General features: G+C 35.6%; 6 non-coding genes across 6 annotated transcripts; 2 read left to right on the top strand and 4 right to left on the bottom strand.

Moving 5' to 3' along the window:
* The first annotated feature begins 603 nt into the window (after positions 1–603).
* On the top strand, positions 604–687 carry Trnal-uaa. Its single transcript has one exon. It is a non-coding gene; the product is annotated as a tRNA-Leu (tRNA).
* Positions 688–7,395: 6,708 nt separating this feature from the next.
* Trnaa-ugc lies at positions 7,396–7,467 on the bottom strand. The gene has a single exon. It is a non-coding gene; the product is annotated as a tRNA-Ala (tRNA).
* A 115-nt stretch (positions 7,468–7,582) lies between these two features.
* Trnaa-ugc lies at positions 7,583–7,654 on the bottom strand. Its single transcript has one exon. It is a non-coding gene; the product is annotated as a tRNA-Ala (tRNA).
* A 471-nt stretch (positions 7,655–8,125) lies between these two features.
* Trnaq-cug lies at positions 8,126–8,197 on the top strand. The gene has a single exon. It is a non-coding gene; the product is annotated as a tRNA-Gln (tRNA).
* Positions 8,198–8,721: 524 nt separating this feature from the next.
* Positions 8,722–8,801, bottom strand: Trnal-uag. Its single transcript has one exon. It is a non-coding gene; the product is annotated as a tRNA-Leu (tRNA).
* Positions 8,802–16,388: 7,587 nt separating this feature from the next.
* Trnaa-ugc lies at positions 16,389–16,460 on the bottom strand. The gene has a single exon. It is a non-coding gene; the product is annotated as a tRNA-Ala (tRNA).
* Positions 16,461–17,234: the final 774 nt, after the last annotated feature.

The following is a 17,234-nucleotide window of genomic DNA, read 5'->3' as shown; positions in this document are numbered from 1 at the left end:
AAATCAAAGACGGTTCATTAGCATTCGTAGTAAATTACTCCAAGTAAGAACTTCGGTCTTCGTAGTAGTAAATAAGTATACGTTCAGGAGTGATTTATTTATACGCCTTGTCGGCTTTTAATAATTACGCCTTTGTGCTTCTCTTTTAATACCCTTTTTTTTTTATTCGAATTCATATCAAACTTCTCAACTTAGAAATGTAGTAAGAAATTATTATTTTTTTAATGCACAGAATTTAATTTCTTATTTGTAATAAAGTATCAATCTAACAATAGTGTTACGTACCGGGTTGTTCTCTTTTCTTTTTACTTGCTACGCTCGATATTTTTATCTTCGAAGTCTATGGTCAGGTAATCCAGTATATGGCAGGTTTATGGTTAATCTAAACTAAAAACTCAAACAGATAAGATATAGGCTATGATTTGTTATAACAAATATAAATCTAATCATAATTTTTAACTATAGATATAGATTTAATTTTTGGTTATTATTTATAAGACAATTTCATTGCCATTGTGATCATTTTAATATATTTTTTTAAATATCAATGAAAAAATAAAAAAAAATCTGAAGATAAAATTTGAATCCAAGAATTCTAAGCGAGCTAGGTTGGCCGAGCGGTCTAAGGCGCCAGTTTTAAGCACTGGTTCCCAATTGGGAGCGTGGGTTCGAACCCCACACTTAGCAAACATTTTTTTTTTCTTTATTTAATTATCGAAAAATAAATATTAACACTTGCTATTTCTGATAAAATATAAATATAATTATGATCGCGATTATTTATAAATATTATTTTTGTGTTTTTTTTTTTTCTTGTTTTTTTATAATAAAATATAATACTTTGATTGTGCAAGAAAAAAATAAAAGATCTTTGACTTTTTAACGCATAAAATCACGTTTCGTTAAATCATTCGTTAAAAGAGATCGCGATTAAAGAAGAAAGTTCGAATGGTCTCGCAATTATCTCGAGATATCTCGACGAGAAGATAAATGATAGAAGCTTTCGGCAGAGAGTCGAATTCGGAGACTGATGGAGTTGGTAATTGCTTGGAATATAAATGATCCGATGAATAGTCATAGATAATTAGAGAAAGCAAAGATAAGCAAACGAAATTTTGTCTAATCGTTAATATAAATCATCGTCGTTGGATTATTTTATTTTTTGCGTAAATTACATTAAAGATTTTCTCTCGAACAAATTGATAATTGGAGAAAAGAAAGAAAAAAACAGTAAGAATAAATAAAACGTTGTAATAAGTAATATGTCGAATCCTTTTTTTTTTATTTTTTTTTCTTAAAAGATTACAATTAGGTACTTCGTAAGACGAATGAATATTTCGCGTAATTGTACTACCAGTACCAGGAAGGATGGTAAAAAGAGCCGATTAAATAGGATTACCGTGGTAAGAACAGGCGGTAGTGAAAGGACGAGCCCTTTTCCCAGAAGGCCAGGACTTGACACCGCAAAAGTGTCGCGAGTCTCTTCCCCGTTTTGCCAGGGGTTAAAGTTTGTTGTATGGTCTTCTAACGAAAGCGAATAAGTATACTATATATATAGTATATAGTACGTCGTGAATATTGTCAAGTGAGAAAAAAATAGGAGGAACGAAAATGAGTACAAGAGAGAGAGAGAGAGAGGAAAAAAAAGAAAACGTGGAATCGCGAAGGGTGCACTGGGAGTCGAGAGGCACACGTTGAAACGCTTGTCACAACAATTTCGCTAAAAAGGCACAACAGTGGCGTACAATACCGGGACACTTGTAATTTCATTCCAACGCATCTGTTGTCATTCTCACGTTACCGCGTTCTCTTTTTCCATCTTTTTTTTCCTCTCTTTTTCTGACTCTCTCTCTCTCTCATTCGAATATCTCGACTTTCTTCGTTTTCGTCGAGGGACAAGTGAGAAAGAGAGACGAAAGCGAGTCGAGTTGCTGCTAGGAACGACAACACAAAAAAAAAAACCTCGGGCGAACGTATTTTCAAGCAACCCTTACGTCGATGATACACAATGAATCCCGTGTGGCATCCAAAAAGGGTCGAAGGGTGACGACGATACGCTCGTGGCGGTAGGTACTGTAGCCCAACAAAAAAGATTCTCGATGAATGGGGTATTAAGAATGGTAAATTTTATATATACCTACTACTTGATGTTACATTTGTTTTTTTTTTCTTCTTCTTTTATAAAACCTATCATTGAAAGATTACAGCTTACAAATCAAATTTAGATTTGACGAAAATCGTATAGGTAAAATGAAAAGAGGAAAAAAAAAGCTTACAATTAGTCACATTTTTCCTTTTTTCTTTTTATGCATTTCTTTGACCACCTTGCATTTTGATTTTATTATAAACAGATTTTGATATAAATTCGATTGAAAATTCGGAATAATAAATTCTTCGATATAATTCGATAGTAGGTCACTTATCATTGAAATTGAAAAAAGATTGTTAGTTAACTTAGCATAATTCATTTTATCGATACTCGATAATGCTTCTCTTGGAAGTTGACAGGCGTGAAAGATTCCATCTCTTCTTCTCTCTAATTCTCGATTTATGGACGTCTTTTCTAACGGGTGACAGCCGAGCGAACTGGTAATTCGATCCTTGCTGGCCATGGTAAAGAGGGAGAAATTGAGAAAGAAAAAAAGAAAAGGAAAATAAAGAAAGACAGAGGGAGAAGAAGAGAGGGATGTAAAAAATTGGAAAACATGTTCGGCAAAAATGCTTTATACGCGGTGTTCGAGACTCCTCCACTTGTCCATCCCCCTTCGAAAAAGGGAAATCGTATTTGTAATGCTTAGGCGTTTTGCAGCCGACGTCCCATGAAATCACATTACTGAAATTCCGAATATTAAATTCGTCTCTCTCTTCAACTTTTTCTTCTTCATCTTCTTATTCTTATTTTTTTTTTCGGTCTATCACTTCGAGTTATCGTCGACATAATCGAAGCTTCAAAATACGATTTTGCCTGCCGAGAAAGATGAGATATTCAAAATAGGGAAGAGAATTATAAAGGATATGTATGATAATTATACGACAATTCGGGATTAAGTGAAAAAATTAGAGAACAAAAATCATAATTATCGTCACGTGTGGTAAACATTTTTTCTTTTTTTTGTTTTTTTTTTTTGAAATTCGAAAGCAACGTGAGAATTTTGGTGTCAACGATTTCTACGGGGTATTACGAATGTATATTCACACATATATATATATAAGTTAATATGTTCGCGTGTAGTAGAAGAGAGAGAAAAATTAATCAAGCGACTTCGAAACCATAAATAACCATCGGCGACGGCGAGGCTGCTCGCGTACGCTCGGATAATGGATGAGAAATTGCGCGAAAGCAAAACAAACCGGAGGAACTGGTATAGAATGAAAGAGAGAAAGAGAGAGGGATGAGAGGGATTGAGAGGGATGAGAGGAAGAGCTCGATTTGCCGGGTTTGCCATTGTCGTCGATCCGACGTTGCTCGGGACATAATCTCGCGATAGCTCGACGTCGGCAGAGAAAAATGAACTTTTTCGTCGATGTCCGTGTTTCTGACCGGACATGAGAAGAGGACCAGGGTCTACAATGGAGAGAGTGAATAAAAGGGGAAAGAGAGAGGAGAGAGGAAGAAAAATATACGCGATAGGGCTTATCATCGCGATCTTATACGTAATAATAAAAAGATTCGGGAAAATTTTCGGTATTTTAGAAATGTCTTTCTTTATCGAGCTACTAGTAACGAATAAAAACGTTAACAACGAAAATTAATAAACAGGAAAAGCTCTCTCGTTCGTTCGTTCGTTCGTTGCGAGAGTTGGCTTTGTGCGTTTAGAAAAAAAAACGAAAAGGGAAGAAAATGAGAAAAATGTTGTAAAAAGAGAGATCGGTGCTGCGTGAAAAAAAAAAGATAAAGAAAGATAGATAGATAGATAGAAAGAAAGAAAGAAAAGTAAAAGGAAGAAAAAAGATAGGAAGGAAGAAGGAAGGCAGCAGAACTGTTGGTTGTTAAGAACAGGACGCCGTGGCAATCGTAAATGTTTAATATCGTGATTAAAGGCGCTGGCGCCTCTCATTATTATTTCAGTCTGGAGGACATTTCTTTAAGGGGAAACTTGCGGACCCACCCACCCCTCTCGTTCAACGAGAGCACCTCCGCTTCACCGCGTTCCTTTTCAATTCTCACTTTCCTTCGTCGGCTTAAAAATCCTCCGTGAAAATTAGCCGTCTAAATATTTAAGGCTTTCCTTCCTTGATCCTCCTTTTTCCCTTTCTTTTTTTTATTTTTCCTTTTTTCCTTTTTCTCTTCCTTGCTACGGAATACCTACGCTTCGACGAGTGAAAAACAGAAAAAGAGAGGAGGAGGAGGAGGAGGAGAAGAAGAAGAAATAAGAAAAAAATAAAACGAGGACACAAAAACTGTCTGCGGGTCGCATTATTGTTACGAAGAGACAGGCGTGATCTCTCCCATCTGATGGATTTCATCTTCATCCCTTAGCCCCACCCACAGCCCTTACCACCCTCTAACTTCCCGTTGCATTTGGCATACCCTTCGGACACCCTAGTGATTTCTTTTTTAATTCCCTCTCTCTTTCTTTCTTTTTATTTTCTTTTCTCTTCATCGTTCGAGTATCAAAGTCGAGTTAAAATATTGCTTCCACCAAAGATTCTTCCTTTCGATCTATGCTTTTTGATAGACAATAACGAATACGATAGATCTATAAAATAAAATAGAAAAATAGAATAGTCTATATGAAATAAAAATCTATCTATCTTTCTTTTTTTATGATAGTAACAAGAATATTTCATTGTAGTTGATACCTTTCGAGAAGAAATAGAATAGAAATAAAGGGAAAGTCCAGCGCGAAGGGTCGGAAACTATTTCTCTCTCTCTTTCTCTCTTTCAATCGGACATTTACATTCATACGGATGTATCGCGCTTGTAAACCGGAAAGGAATCCGCGAAAAGTACGAACGTACTAGAAAGAAAAAGGTGTAGGGAAGGGGAACGACGTGGTGGAGGGGTGGAGGGATAGTACTCGAACGTCCTTTTATGTTCGCAGTGTCGCGCATTTGGGCAGGACTAGGCGAAAGGATATTCGTAAATAAAATTTTGCAAAGGAGGGTGACAAAATGGTCACACGCTCCACTGCTGACCCTATCGTCGACGTTGGGTCAAAACTCGATATCTATGCGACGAGATTTTCTTTTTTCTCTCTCTCTCTCTCTTTTCTTTTCTTTTCTTTTCTTTTCTTTTCTTTTTTATGCTGTTTTCACGTAGTTACGCTCTCCTTCGTAGAACGAAATAAAGTAGATACGGTTTTGCTGGACAGAATATTATAACGCTCGACTGACAGGGGATCTCTCACTCTCTTTCTTTCTCTTTTTCTCTCAGTTTTCTTCTTATTTTTCTGTCCCTTTCCAAAAAAAAAAAAGAAAGAAAAGGGAACGATACGAATACCGCAAGTTTAAGGCTGCTCTATTAGATTTCATAACGGGATAGAGAAGCCCTGATTTCCTCGTCAGTTCTTCTTCGATCACGAAAAGATTTCTTCATTCGCTTTCCTCGCACGTATAGTGAGTCACAATAGTATTTGTAATCGTTTTTATATTTATTTGTAACCCAAACTTTCTAAATATTTTTACACGGAAACCTATTCTAGTATACTCGAATTGATATCAATTTTATTGCAGAGAATAATATTTTCTTTTCTTAGAAATATATAATTTTATTAAATATATTTAACGATAACATATAATTGTTATCGCAAAAGTATTTGTATCCTATATAAAATATAATGAAAATATATCTTGTCATTTTACTTTTCCTTTCGTGATTTTATTGATTGTTTTAAATACATAGTAGGAATACGAATACTATTGTTACTATACATACATATACTACTGCATAATAACTTTATACGTGCAGTACAAAGACACGAGGAAAGGAGAGGAGAAGCGAGAAGGTTGTTTTTTTTCTTTTTGCCAGATAGAACGAACAGATTAAAAAAGGAATTTTCTTGACCTTGTACTAATACAAACCCGTTAGAAAAATCTTTAATCTCGTTAGAGAGTACCTGTTATACGCACAAAGGAAAAATATCTTCCGATAGTTGGAAGAATGATTTACTTTTTGCAACGAAGTATACTCTGCGTCAACTTGCAGTCGTAGAAGGAGACTCACTCACACATAGATGTACTTAACATACATTTATATACTTACACAACGTATAACTGTCGTGCTCGCGATCAATCAAGGCCGTTATCTCCTTTGCTAGCCTTTCTTATATTCGTAAGACTCATCGACGTACGATTACGTTAGATTCGAATCGCGTTCTACCTTATTGCGTCGTTTTTTTTTCCCCGATGATTAATTCCATCTTTCTTTATGTTATTAAGTTCTCTCTCTCTCTCTCTCTCTCTGGTTCATTCTCTCTCTCTCTCTCTGTCTGTCAGTTTTTCTTTTTCTTTTTATTTCTTTCTTTCTTTCTTTCTCTCCCTCTTTTTTTTTCTAGAATACCAGGGAGTTAACGTAAAGAACCGAGGAGAATATCCTGTCATAGTGTATTTTGCACGATTATTTCTCTCTATATTCGATGGAGATAGGTACATGGTATATATCTTAGTCGCATATGATGACTACGGCAATTCTAATGATACCATCTTTCTCTCGCGTTGACAACAGGGAGATGGGAATGGCTCTTCTCTTTCTCTTTGTATATATATATACATATTTATCCACATGTATATGGGAAACTTTTGCATATGACGAATCGAAGACTATTACCATTCAATCTCTTTGCTCGCCTTCATCTGCATACCATCGTCTCCCCTTTTTCACTTTACATACGGCCACGGCCATCGCTTCGCGTTCCGTGTCTCCTGTATATACATATATATATATATATACATATACATATTGTATATACCTATTTCTGCATTGACTTTTTTTTCTTCTCCATCTTGCCTATTTCCTACTCTATTATCTTTTTCTCTTTTTCTCTCTCTCTTTCTCTTTCTTTTTTATTTCTATTATTCTTTCTTCTTTCTGTTTCTAACGAACGTGCGCGCTGCTGGCCATCGTCCAGTTACTGAATATACTCATGTCAGTCAAATCGAACTGGTAATTGACGAGCACGTGTTGGCAATTACGCGGTCATAGGTTGTAAGCCATTTATTTCACAACTGAAATGCTTGAATGCAAAACCTTCTCTCTAATAGGCCTCCTCGTACACATAGTAGTAGTATGACTTAATACCTGTGTGTGTAATACCTGTGGTACTGTAATTAATTTTAATTATCTTAATTGATTTGATCGCTCGATTATATCCCAATTTTGCAAAAGTTTGTTTAAATCATTTTACCGAATGATCATTTAATAAAATAAATAATAAAAAAAAAAAAAAAAAAAATTGGAGATGCCGGGGATCGAACCCGGGGCCTTTCACATGCAAAGCGAACGCTCTACCACTGAGCTACATCCCCACTTGAAAGGACCGAGATAATGATGTAACATGATCCGACATTTTGGAAAAAGGTGTTTAAATTTATTGGAAATTCTACTCGTGTATTCGGAGCCTTCGAGGAAGAAAAAAAAAAGTGGAGATGCCGGGGATCGAACCCGGGGCCTTTCACATGCAAAGCGAACGCTCTACCACTGAGCTACATCCCCGATGTCTATTGATCAAACAGCAATGCAAGTTAGTCGAAGAGAAAGAGAAAGATTGTACTTTATTTATTTATTTTTATAATATTCTATCTAACAACATAATTACATTTTAGATTTTTTTAGCAGAAAAATGATAAATTCATAATTTATCGTTGCGAAGTAAGATAAGATGTAATTCTTACTTGAACTTTGTTTTACTCTTATCTCGATTACTTTCATTTTTTGAAAGAAATACTTGTAGTAATATCAATTGTTTGTTATTTATATGGATCTGTGTCTATAATATTTGATCTATTTATATTAAAGTTGACTCGCATAACAAGCACTGTTTCTGCGTTGTCGTGCATTTCTAAACTGCAAGATATACAATATGATAGTATATATGAATTCTTGTTACATATTAGATTTTTTAAAATAACTTCAATATTTTATTTAAAGAACAAAAGAATTTTAATTTCAACTGTTATCAGTAAGGGTCCCATGGTGTAATGGTTAGCACTCTGGACTCTGAATCCAGCGATCCGAGTTCAAATCTCGGTGGGACCTTGATTTTTACAATTGCATAATCTTTTGCATCAATGCATTTTTGTCATACATTATTTTTGATAGATAAGAACCATAGGACTCTCGTGGGTTTATCTTTTTTTACGATAAGCGATAACGATATCGATACTGTGATATCTTATAAAAAGTTACTAATAATTTTTTCAAACAATTTATATGAATCAACAATAAAACGATGAGTAAGAAGAAATTGCATTCGGATATTTATGTAATTACAGACGTATAGGAATCGATTTGCCAAATAAATTTTTAGTAACAGATAAAATATCAATTATAAATAATATCGATCAATCTAAATAACTAGTAACATTTTATAACTGCATGATTAGTAAACAAATATCGTATAAGTTATAATAATGCAAAATATAATGCAAATAAAAAAAATAGTCAACTTTTTAATAACGAAAGAACAAGAAAATAAAACAAAAGTATATATATATATATAGATAAATATATTGTACATACGTGTATAATTTTATGAATTTAAAGAAAGAAAAAAAAATATATGACAGCGGTGGGATTCGAACCCACGCCCATTCGGACTGGTGCCTAAAACCAGCGCCTTAGACCGCTCGGCCACGCTGTCTCAAAATCGACCAGATGATAATATTGTATAAATTCATTTTGATCATTTATGAAAATTGTTTATTTTTATTACGAGTCGTTGACTATCTTTTTTATATAATAATGCTATTTTTCTTCATCGTAGAAAAAAAAATAATTAATAGAACATATCTAAAAATATATTTTATACTAGAACTATCGATTATCAATGTATATAAATAAATATACATATTAATACCAGACCAATCGAAATAATTAATTATGATACATTTTCATGTAAATATATAATAAAAAAAACTGTTATATGATTTAATTAAAAAGACAAAAGTATTAGCATCAGAGAATTTTCTCCTAACAGAATAACAAAAGTTCGTGTAACAAAATTATTTCAATGAAGTAAATGGCACGTCTCGGTGTTATAAAAAAAAAACACACACACATACACACACTTTAAAAATACTTGGACTTGCAATAGGGGGGAGGGATGTATTTGCGCGAGGAGTGTACGTCATTACGCGGAGGCGAATCTCTTTCCTTTTATTTATTTTGTTCCCTTTTCTCTCGGCAGAGGAGTCGGTACGCGATAAAATCTCAATATAAAAATTCATGCTCATAACGTGACTCCGGGAGTGGCTTTTCTTATTTTTTTCTTATCGCGTCCCCGGAGACGACGAGCGTAAAAATGACGCTCGAAGCACTCCTGTGCTTCGCCGTGGTGAAGAATGGTGAACAAAATGAATGAGAAAGAAAGAGATAGAAACAAAGAGAAAGAGGAAAAAAGAAAAAGAAGAAATACAAAAAAGAGAGAAAGAGAAAAGCGTACGACCGCGGACAGATCGATAAATTTGCGTGAATATTCGTATAAAAGATAAGCTGCCGAGATAAGCGTTAAATCGGTCCTTGAAGGTAGTGTTCTGACTAACTCCCCTCTCGCGTTACGTCGACGTAGATACGACGATATCAGAAAATAGAAGATAAATTTCACTCTCGCTTCCTAACTCGCAATCAACTTTGTTTTATATACGTATACTTTTTTATAATACAAAGGATTTGTAAAGGCTTTTTCTTCCTTTTTCTTTTTTTTTTTTTAAATTTGTTGCACATTGTGAAACGTTAGTGTCGTTCATTATTATCAAAGTCAAACCAAGCTTGTTAAAAAAAAAAAGAAGAAAAAGAAAAAGAAGCTCGTAACATTGTACCTTTTATCACCGATAGCAGCATATATATATATTCTTGCTCATAACTCCGTTAAAAGTTATTCGAGAAGGAAAAGTACCTGTTTAGCATAGCATTTAGCAGAATCACGACGCTACTTCGGTTTAATACTCGTACGTCGCTGTCGTCGTGGATGATCGATCGTATCTCATGCTCATCCTTAAAAGCAGACGAGGAGGATAATCTCGATGACTTGCATCGAGTGAATTACGTCGAGCATGTTGCATATCATACAGAAAATCCTATCTTGCCGTATATATCATCGTACACAATATACATGTCTGCTGCTGTATCTCTATGTAAATATATATATGTATAATACGTATGTGTGTGTGTGTGTGGTTACACTGATCGAATAGGGCGTGCGACTCCTTATGAAATAAACTCTGCTAGAAGCCAATTGGGGGATGATTTATCTATTATTTTCTGCGGATCATGGAATGAAGTAGGAGGAAGGTAGGAAGGAAGGAAGGAAGGAAGGAAGGAAGGGTAAGGGCTGAGTGGATATCGGATAGCTACATATGAACGCAGGTGCTCGATCTTCGGAATATCGCATAAGAGGAGAGTGAAGTTAACGTACGATCTAAATTAATGATACATTGAATAACGTATCCCATTATAACGATTACTATGCTCGATGAGATAAGATATAACGTATCGTTATCGTTATTCGACAAAATTTCGGCGACAGGCGGAAGTAGTCTAGAAATGTCTCATTAGCGTTAAATTATGATGGGCTTCCTCCTATGTCCTTTCTATCTCTCTCTCTATCTCTATTTCATTGTCAGTATTTTCATGAGAATCCGTGCAACAGAGAACGTACCGAGCATTAACGAAATACTCCATGTCTATATATTGAGCATCGATCATTATGAGAGAGTCCACCGTCCAACTCCGATTGGATATTCCAGTAATGGTCTATCGCCGTAATAATCGTCGACGTATGCAATAATCATGTCGTTTAATGACAATTGATGCGTACCGGCTCGTTAAATGCGCTTTAACATCGCGCCCTGTGTCTGCGCTCGCTCGTTATAATAGTTTCTATAGAGATGTGCACGTTCTCATATATGTTGGATACTTATGATATAGCATGAATGTACGAGAGCATATTATCCGAACAATGCTAACGTCCTCGTCGCGTCGTTAGATCTAATCTTGATCTTTACATCGATCTTAATAATAATCGTATAGATATTATTATCTTTGATTCGAAGACGAATTTTCATTTAATCGAAACACAAGAGAACGAAATAAATTCGAATCAGTTATAGTCGTTACCATCATCAAGCATGTATAAAATATATTACATATATGTATATATATATACATACGTGTGTAATACACATGTATATGTGATTGAAGGCATCGTCGATTACGCGTTGAAAAGCGTTTTCCGATCAACGTAGGACAATAGGTTGTGACTATATGTATGTATGTATGTATACATGTATGTGTTAAGCACGTTTCCACGTACACGTATATACACATATACATAGGATATACCGAAGCCGTTGAAGAGGAGATTGGCGGCCTAACGTAGATACGGGCGATGGTTCTATTGTTGCAGGGGTTCGACGTTACGCGCAATCGGTCAATATTTCTCGTAACCGATCTATGCTACCTTCGGGATGTGCAACAACCAATGTGCATATAGAGAGAATGTAGACACACTCTCCGCATACGATCCTCTATGCTTCCGTTTCGAACTGTGTTGCAACGAGACGGTCTCGTTTACCGAACATGATGTTACATTGAATATTTTCGCGTTACTGACCTCCGGCTAAATTCGAATACACTATGTCGAGAGGAGTATTACATATATACGTACACGGGGTACGTTTAATTACTACATTTCTACAACGTCATTTCAACGATAATGTAAATATTATAGAAATATCAATTAAATTCTATATCGTCGTCAACATATGTTTCACGCTAATGTTTTAATGTTATTTAATGTTGAAACTTTTACCTATTACATATCTTTTTTTTTATCTTTTTTATTATAAATGTAACTATTCGGATGTTAACAAACTGTTAAAGTATTGTTGGAAAATTCAATACCTTGAACCGACTTGATAATGCTACGTTAAAAACTTCCCAAATATTTGCAATCCTGATATCAAATTACATATCATGTTTGTGGATCCTACATCGCCGCAGCATTTTTTCCCCGTATACTCATAATTAGAGGATCCCGATCCTTTATTTCTTTTTTTACATGTTCTCTCGTGGTAATTTTCGTAAAAGGGCATATAACCGGTCGGAAAATCCCAGGATGCGTTTCATGTAATAACAATGCACCGTGGTACAAAAAAGTGCATATGGAAAAGAAACAAAAGCTAATGAAAAAGACCAAAAGGAAAAAAGAAAAAAATAAGAAAAATAATCTACGGAAATGAAAGAGAAACTTATCGGACTTATTTTTATCCGAAAAAAAAAAAATATATATTATTTGTTAATATTTCTATGTTGACAATGTGTTTAGAATTACGAAGTAAATTCTAATTGGTTGGCATTTAAAAAAAAGTAACATAGGATCGATTCGTCTGATCGAAATTTGATCAGCTTGCGAGATAATCAAAAATAAATATCCGATATTTTATCTAATATTCTACGGTCGAGTTGTATCAAACTTTATATCGAGGGAGGAAAAGGGTAAAAAGAGGAAAAAAGGATGATTGGAGTAGTTTATAGGCACACCGTGATAACTCTCTCTAGCACGAGATTGTAATTGAGCGGAGAGGGGGTAATTTTGCAAGGGCAATTTAGTCGGGAATTAAAAAGAAAAAAAGAAGAGAAGCAAAAAAAAAAAAGAAAGGAAAAATTGGTGTCCCATCGAAAAATCCGTTCCGTATCGTTCAGAAAAATCGCGTTGATCCGCAACCCTTTCTCTTTCTCGTAACAACCACCACCACCACCACCATCTCTCTAACTCTGTATCTGTCGTACAGGAAGTTGCGTTCACCTGCATCATCGAGCAAAACCTCGTTTACTCCGGTAATTTCATTTTCGCGTTTCGGGCCCGGCCGGACCAGGAGACTCATATGACTCGATTTTTTCCACAATTTTGCGGAAAAGAGTCCGTCGCATCGAAGGTAAGGGGGAGAATTTCAATTAGATTACCACCCCTTCATCCCAAAATGATACATCCGCGTATTTTCGTAGCTCCCTTCTCGATGTATTCCACGTATACGTGAGAGGAGAAAAATTGCGTTTACTCGATCACTAATACAACTTCTCATTCCATACACACACACACATATCTCTGTCCTCCTTCTCTCTTGTTGAAACAGTAGCGAGAAACTCCGCGTGAATGACGAAGTTTTCGTCGTTTGTCGCTAATGGCCGAGTCCTTTCGACGTTGTTTTCGCGAGATCGCCGATGATTAATCAAGCAAACTCCCGAACGGTTTAAAACCCATTTTTAGAACCGCTCGACCGCACGACCTGCCGATTATCCCCGCGAGCGAGAGATACCGTTTCCTATTAAGTTCTTTTTTTTTTTTTTGTTCTCTCTCTTCATTCCTTCGTTCGAGTACGACTCGGGGTGGTGATGTATTCGTCATCACCCCCCCACCCCTATACAAAATTACACCGTTTGGTAGAAAAGAGGATGAGACTGAGAAATGAGAGAGGGCTGACTTTGATCGATCTTTATAAATTTTCTCATCTCTTTCTCTCATCTCTCTCTCTCTCTCTCTCTCTCTTTGTATGATTCGTAATAATAGTCTATGTTATATCAACTTTTGTCTCTCTCTCTCTCTCTCTTTCTCTATCTTTCTCTTTTCGAAATCGAAATGATGGGCATCGAAACAATAGATCAAACGATTCTTCTTCCTTCCTTCTTTCTTTTTTTCTTCCTTTCGTTCTTTATCTTTTTTTTTTCCTTTTCTTTTTTTCATATCATACCGAAGTTTTAATTGTAAGGGATTACATATAGAAGTGCGTTTTACCTGACTATAAACGAGCCGCCAAGCAAGAGGCTTCCTTCCTCCCATCGACGACTGCCTGACGCCATGGGAATCCCAAGAGAATCGACGTGTATGACGTAATGCCAGAGGAACTTCGTGCAACCCCTTTTCGCGACCCTCGCTTGGTGGTTGCGGCGACGGCCCTCCGCCACTCGCGAGTCTCCTGGTTGTCGTCGTCATCGTCATCGTCATCGTCATCCTCGACGGTCGTCATAATCATCGTTTTTCAAAGACCCACTGTACGAGAGAGAAAAAAGTGCATACAAAAAAAAAGGTAAAAGAAAGAAAGAAAGAGAGAGAGAGAGATCAACTGCTAACTTTCCTGACGCGAATCGCTATTTTCACCCTCGGGGTGCATCAACGAGACGCGCGGTTATAAACGCATTTATGCTTGGAATTGCATCGCTTGCATCGCTTGCATCGCCAGCCACCATCGCGCTACTACTAGGACGTTTTAAATGGCAGGAATACGTTGCAGTTTCGATGCAGTTACGCGCTAAGTGGATTACGTGCTGCTTGCCGATTATCTGTATGCACGCGCGTATATGTTGTAAACCTATATTCGTAAAAATCCCTTTTTCGTAGTGCATACGTGTTGTTAGCCAAACTACGTTATTCCGCTGCAGTCAACACGATTCTGCAACCGCGTGCACTTTATTTCTCTCTTTGTCTTTCTTTCTTCCTTTTTTTTTCTCTTTTTTTTTTTCCTTATTCGAGAAGTCGTCATCATTCTCTTCTTTCCTCTCGTTAATATCGTCCAGCCTCAGAAAAGAGAGTTACTACCCCTACGAAGCAAATTATCTACGCTCCATCGACCATCACCCATCGTCTCTTTTTTTTCCTTTTTTTTTTTTCTTTTTTAATTTCCCTCTCCTTTCTTTTCTTTCCTTTTTTTTTTTTGTTTTACATCAGCACCGTTGTATTCCGCTCGTGCGATTTCCTCCTCCTCCTCCTCCTCCTCTTTCTCCTCCACTCCCTTCCGTTTCTATTTTTTTTTTATGGTTTTTTTTTTATTTTATCTCTCTGTTCTCTCGTATCCAAGAGTACCTCTCGATTCGTCCGTTCGTACCGATTTAATTCATTTTCGACGATATAACCAAAACCATTTAACGAATATCTTTTTTTTTCTTTCGGATTTTTGATTTTACGCCATTTAACTCTTTTTTGTTTTATTTCAATCGAATTTCTTTTCTCTTATTATTTTTTATTTTTTTTTTATTACATCAATTAGTATTCGATTCCCTCTCTTTCTCTCAAAAAATATCCCCGAGTGTCTTTTATTCGTTACGAAACACTCTGATTCCCCTTTAATCTTATATTGGTCAACTCATGATTGGATTATTTTCTTTCGTTTGTATCTTCTATCTCGTCTATCTCTGATCCCCAATCATCATCTTTCCATAAATAAATGCATCTCGCAATAACTATCAATCGATGTATCATCTAATTGCATACACACGCAACACACCAATACTAGAATCTTCCATAATCCCGTTGAACTGTCAATCGTCTGTTCTTTTTATATTCTTGCCAATTCGCATTACTACATTTATGGTTTGTATACCACATCTCTTGCTTACCCGATCGATATTTCCCCGTTTCTCTCCCCACCATTGAAATAATACGTTCCTTTAAAAACCTTTCACTTTTGATTCGACTTGAACATTATCCAGGTATCCATCTGAAAGAAGTTTCACTTTAAAAAAAAGTAATATGATAAAAAATATAATAAGATACTTAACATTAGTCTGTATTGGTGGGGGCAATTAAACGTAGAAACCATAATAATTAAATATACTACCATGAACTTGAGATCATTATTGGGCTTCGCGAAACGTAAAACATCCGTCGAGTTCTGGTGGACGAGTTGTTCCTAGGGCTTCTTAAATAATGGACGATACAATTGTTTACCGTAGACAAAGATGACGTTTGTTACTGATTGGGAGAATAGGGGAATGTTTAATATAAACGGTATTTTTTAAGATCAATATTTTCAGATAAGAACTGCAATATTCAACGTATGTACAGTGTTGTTAAATTGGATTGGATTCACCATAGAACAGGGAATATAGTAATTTTTCATTTCAATAAATTTACAAATATCCAGTTGACAAGTTTCGTTATTGTTTTAGTAAATTGACTTTCCGATTTATAGAGTTTTTTTTTTAATAATTTCGTAAATTAACGTTAATGAAAATAATTTAGTATTTATTCAAAATAATGTTCACAATAATCTTGTTTAAAAGTATTCTTATTTTCTAATTTCGTAAAATTCCCCATTAAACATTTGTACAGTTTTAGAAAATGTTCGTAAAATAAAATCGAGTCGTTTATTTATAAAACAAAATTTTACGTATTGTTAAATTAAAAACGGATATTTCAATAATTCGATAAAAAAAAAAAAGAAAACCAAAAAATTGGAGATGCCGGGGATCGAACCCGGGGCCTTTCACATGCAAAGCGAACGCTCTACCGCTGAGCTACATCCCCTTGATGACAGTGCATCATTTCGTTATTTCCATCAATTTTTTTTTTTACACAATATAAATATACATACATACATACATACATATATATATATAAATTAAAAAGATATTAATAAATAGAATAAAAAATTTATTAAAAATATCCATTACAATAACAACACACTCACGCGCGTGCAATCCCATAAAAGACAAATAAACAAAATTCGCATACCAAAACCTTTATTATAAAAACCCAATATCAATTTAATATCAATTTAGTCAATATAATTAAAACATTTCCTACGACATAATTCGCGAATAAGATATAACAAGATTGGTAACTCCAAACGGTGTACGTCCATTAAGCAACACCCATGATAATAGACGATTTACAAGAAACGATCAACGAAAATCCAAGAGTCATCGGTCGCAATTGCACCGTCGTCACATTATTATTATTATGTATTCAAAGACGGGGGTGGATATAGAGAGAGAATACGTGCCGAAGAATTACGAGGGTGGCTAAAAGTCATCACCCCCTGTTGCGTGACTTATGCACCCACCACCTCGCACTCTAATGAAGATCTATCGGCTTCTGTAACGCGTGGCATTTTATCATCCGTTTGTTACGAAGTCTGCGTTTTTTCGTTCTCCTTTTCTCTCTCTTTCTCTACCCATTCCCCCCCTACCCATTCCCCACCTTGTCACCCCCTTCTTACTTCTTCTTCTCCCCTCCTCCCACTCTTCTTTATCTTTTCTCATTCTCTCACGAAAAAATTCTCGACACGCGACACCTGAT

The sequence above is a fragment of the Polistes fuscatus genome, unplaced genomic scaffold (assembly GCF_010416935.1).
Source record: "Polistes fuscatus isolate 324 unplaced genomic scaffold, CU_Pfus_HIC Scaffold24, whole genome shotgun sequence".
NCBI classification, from domain to species: Eukaryota; Metazoa; Arthropoda; class Insecta; order Hymenoptera; family Vespidae; genus Polistes; species Polistes fuscatus.
This window is presented reverse-complemented; position numbering and strand designations above follow the sequence as displayed.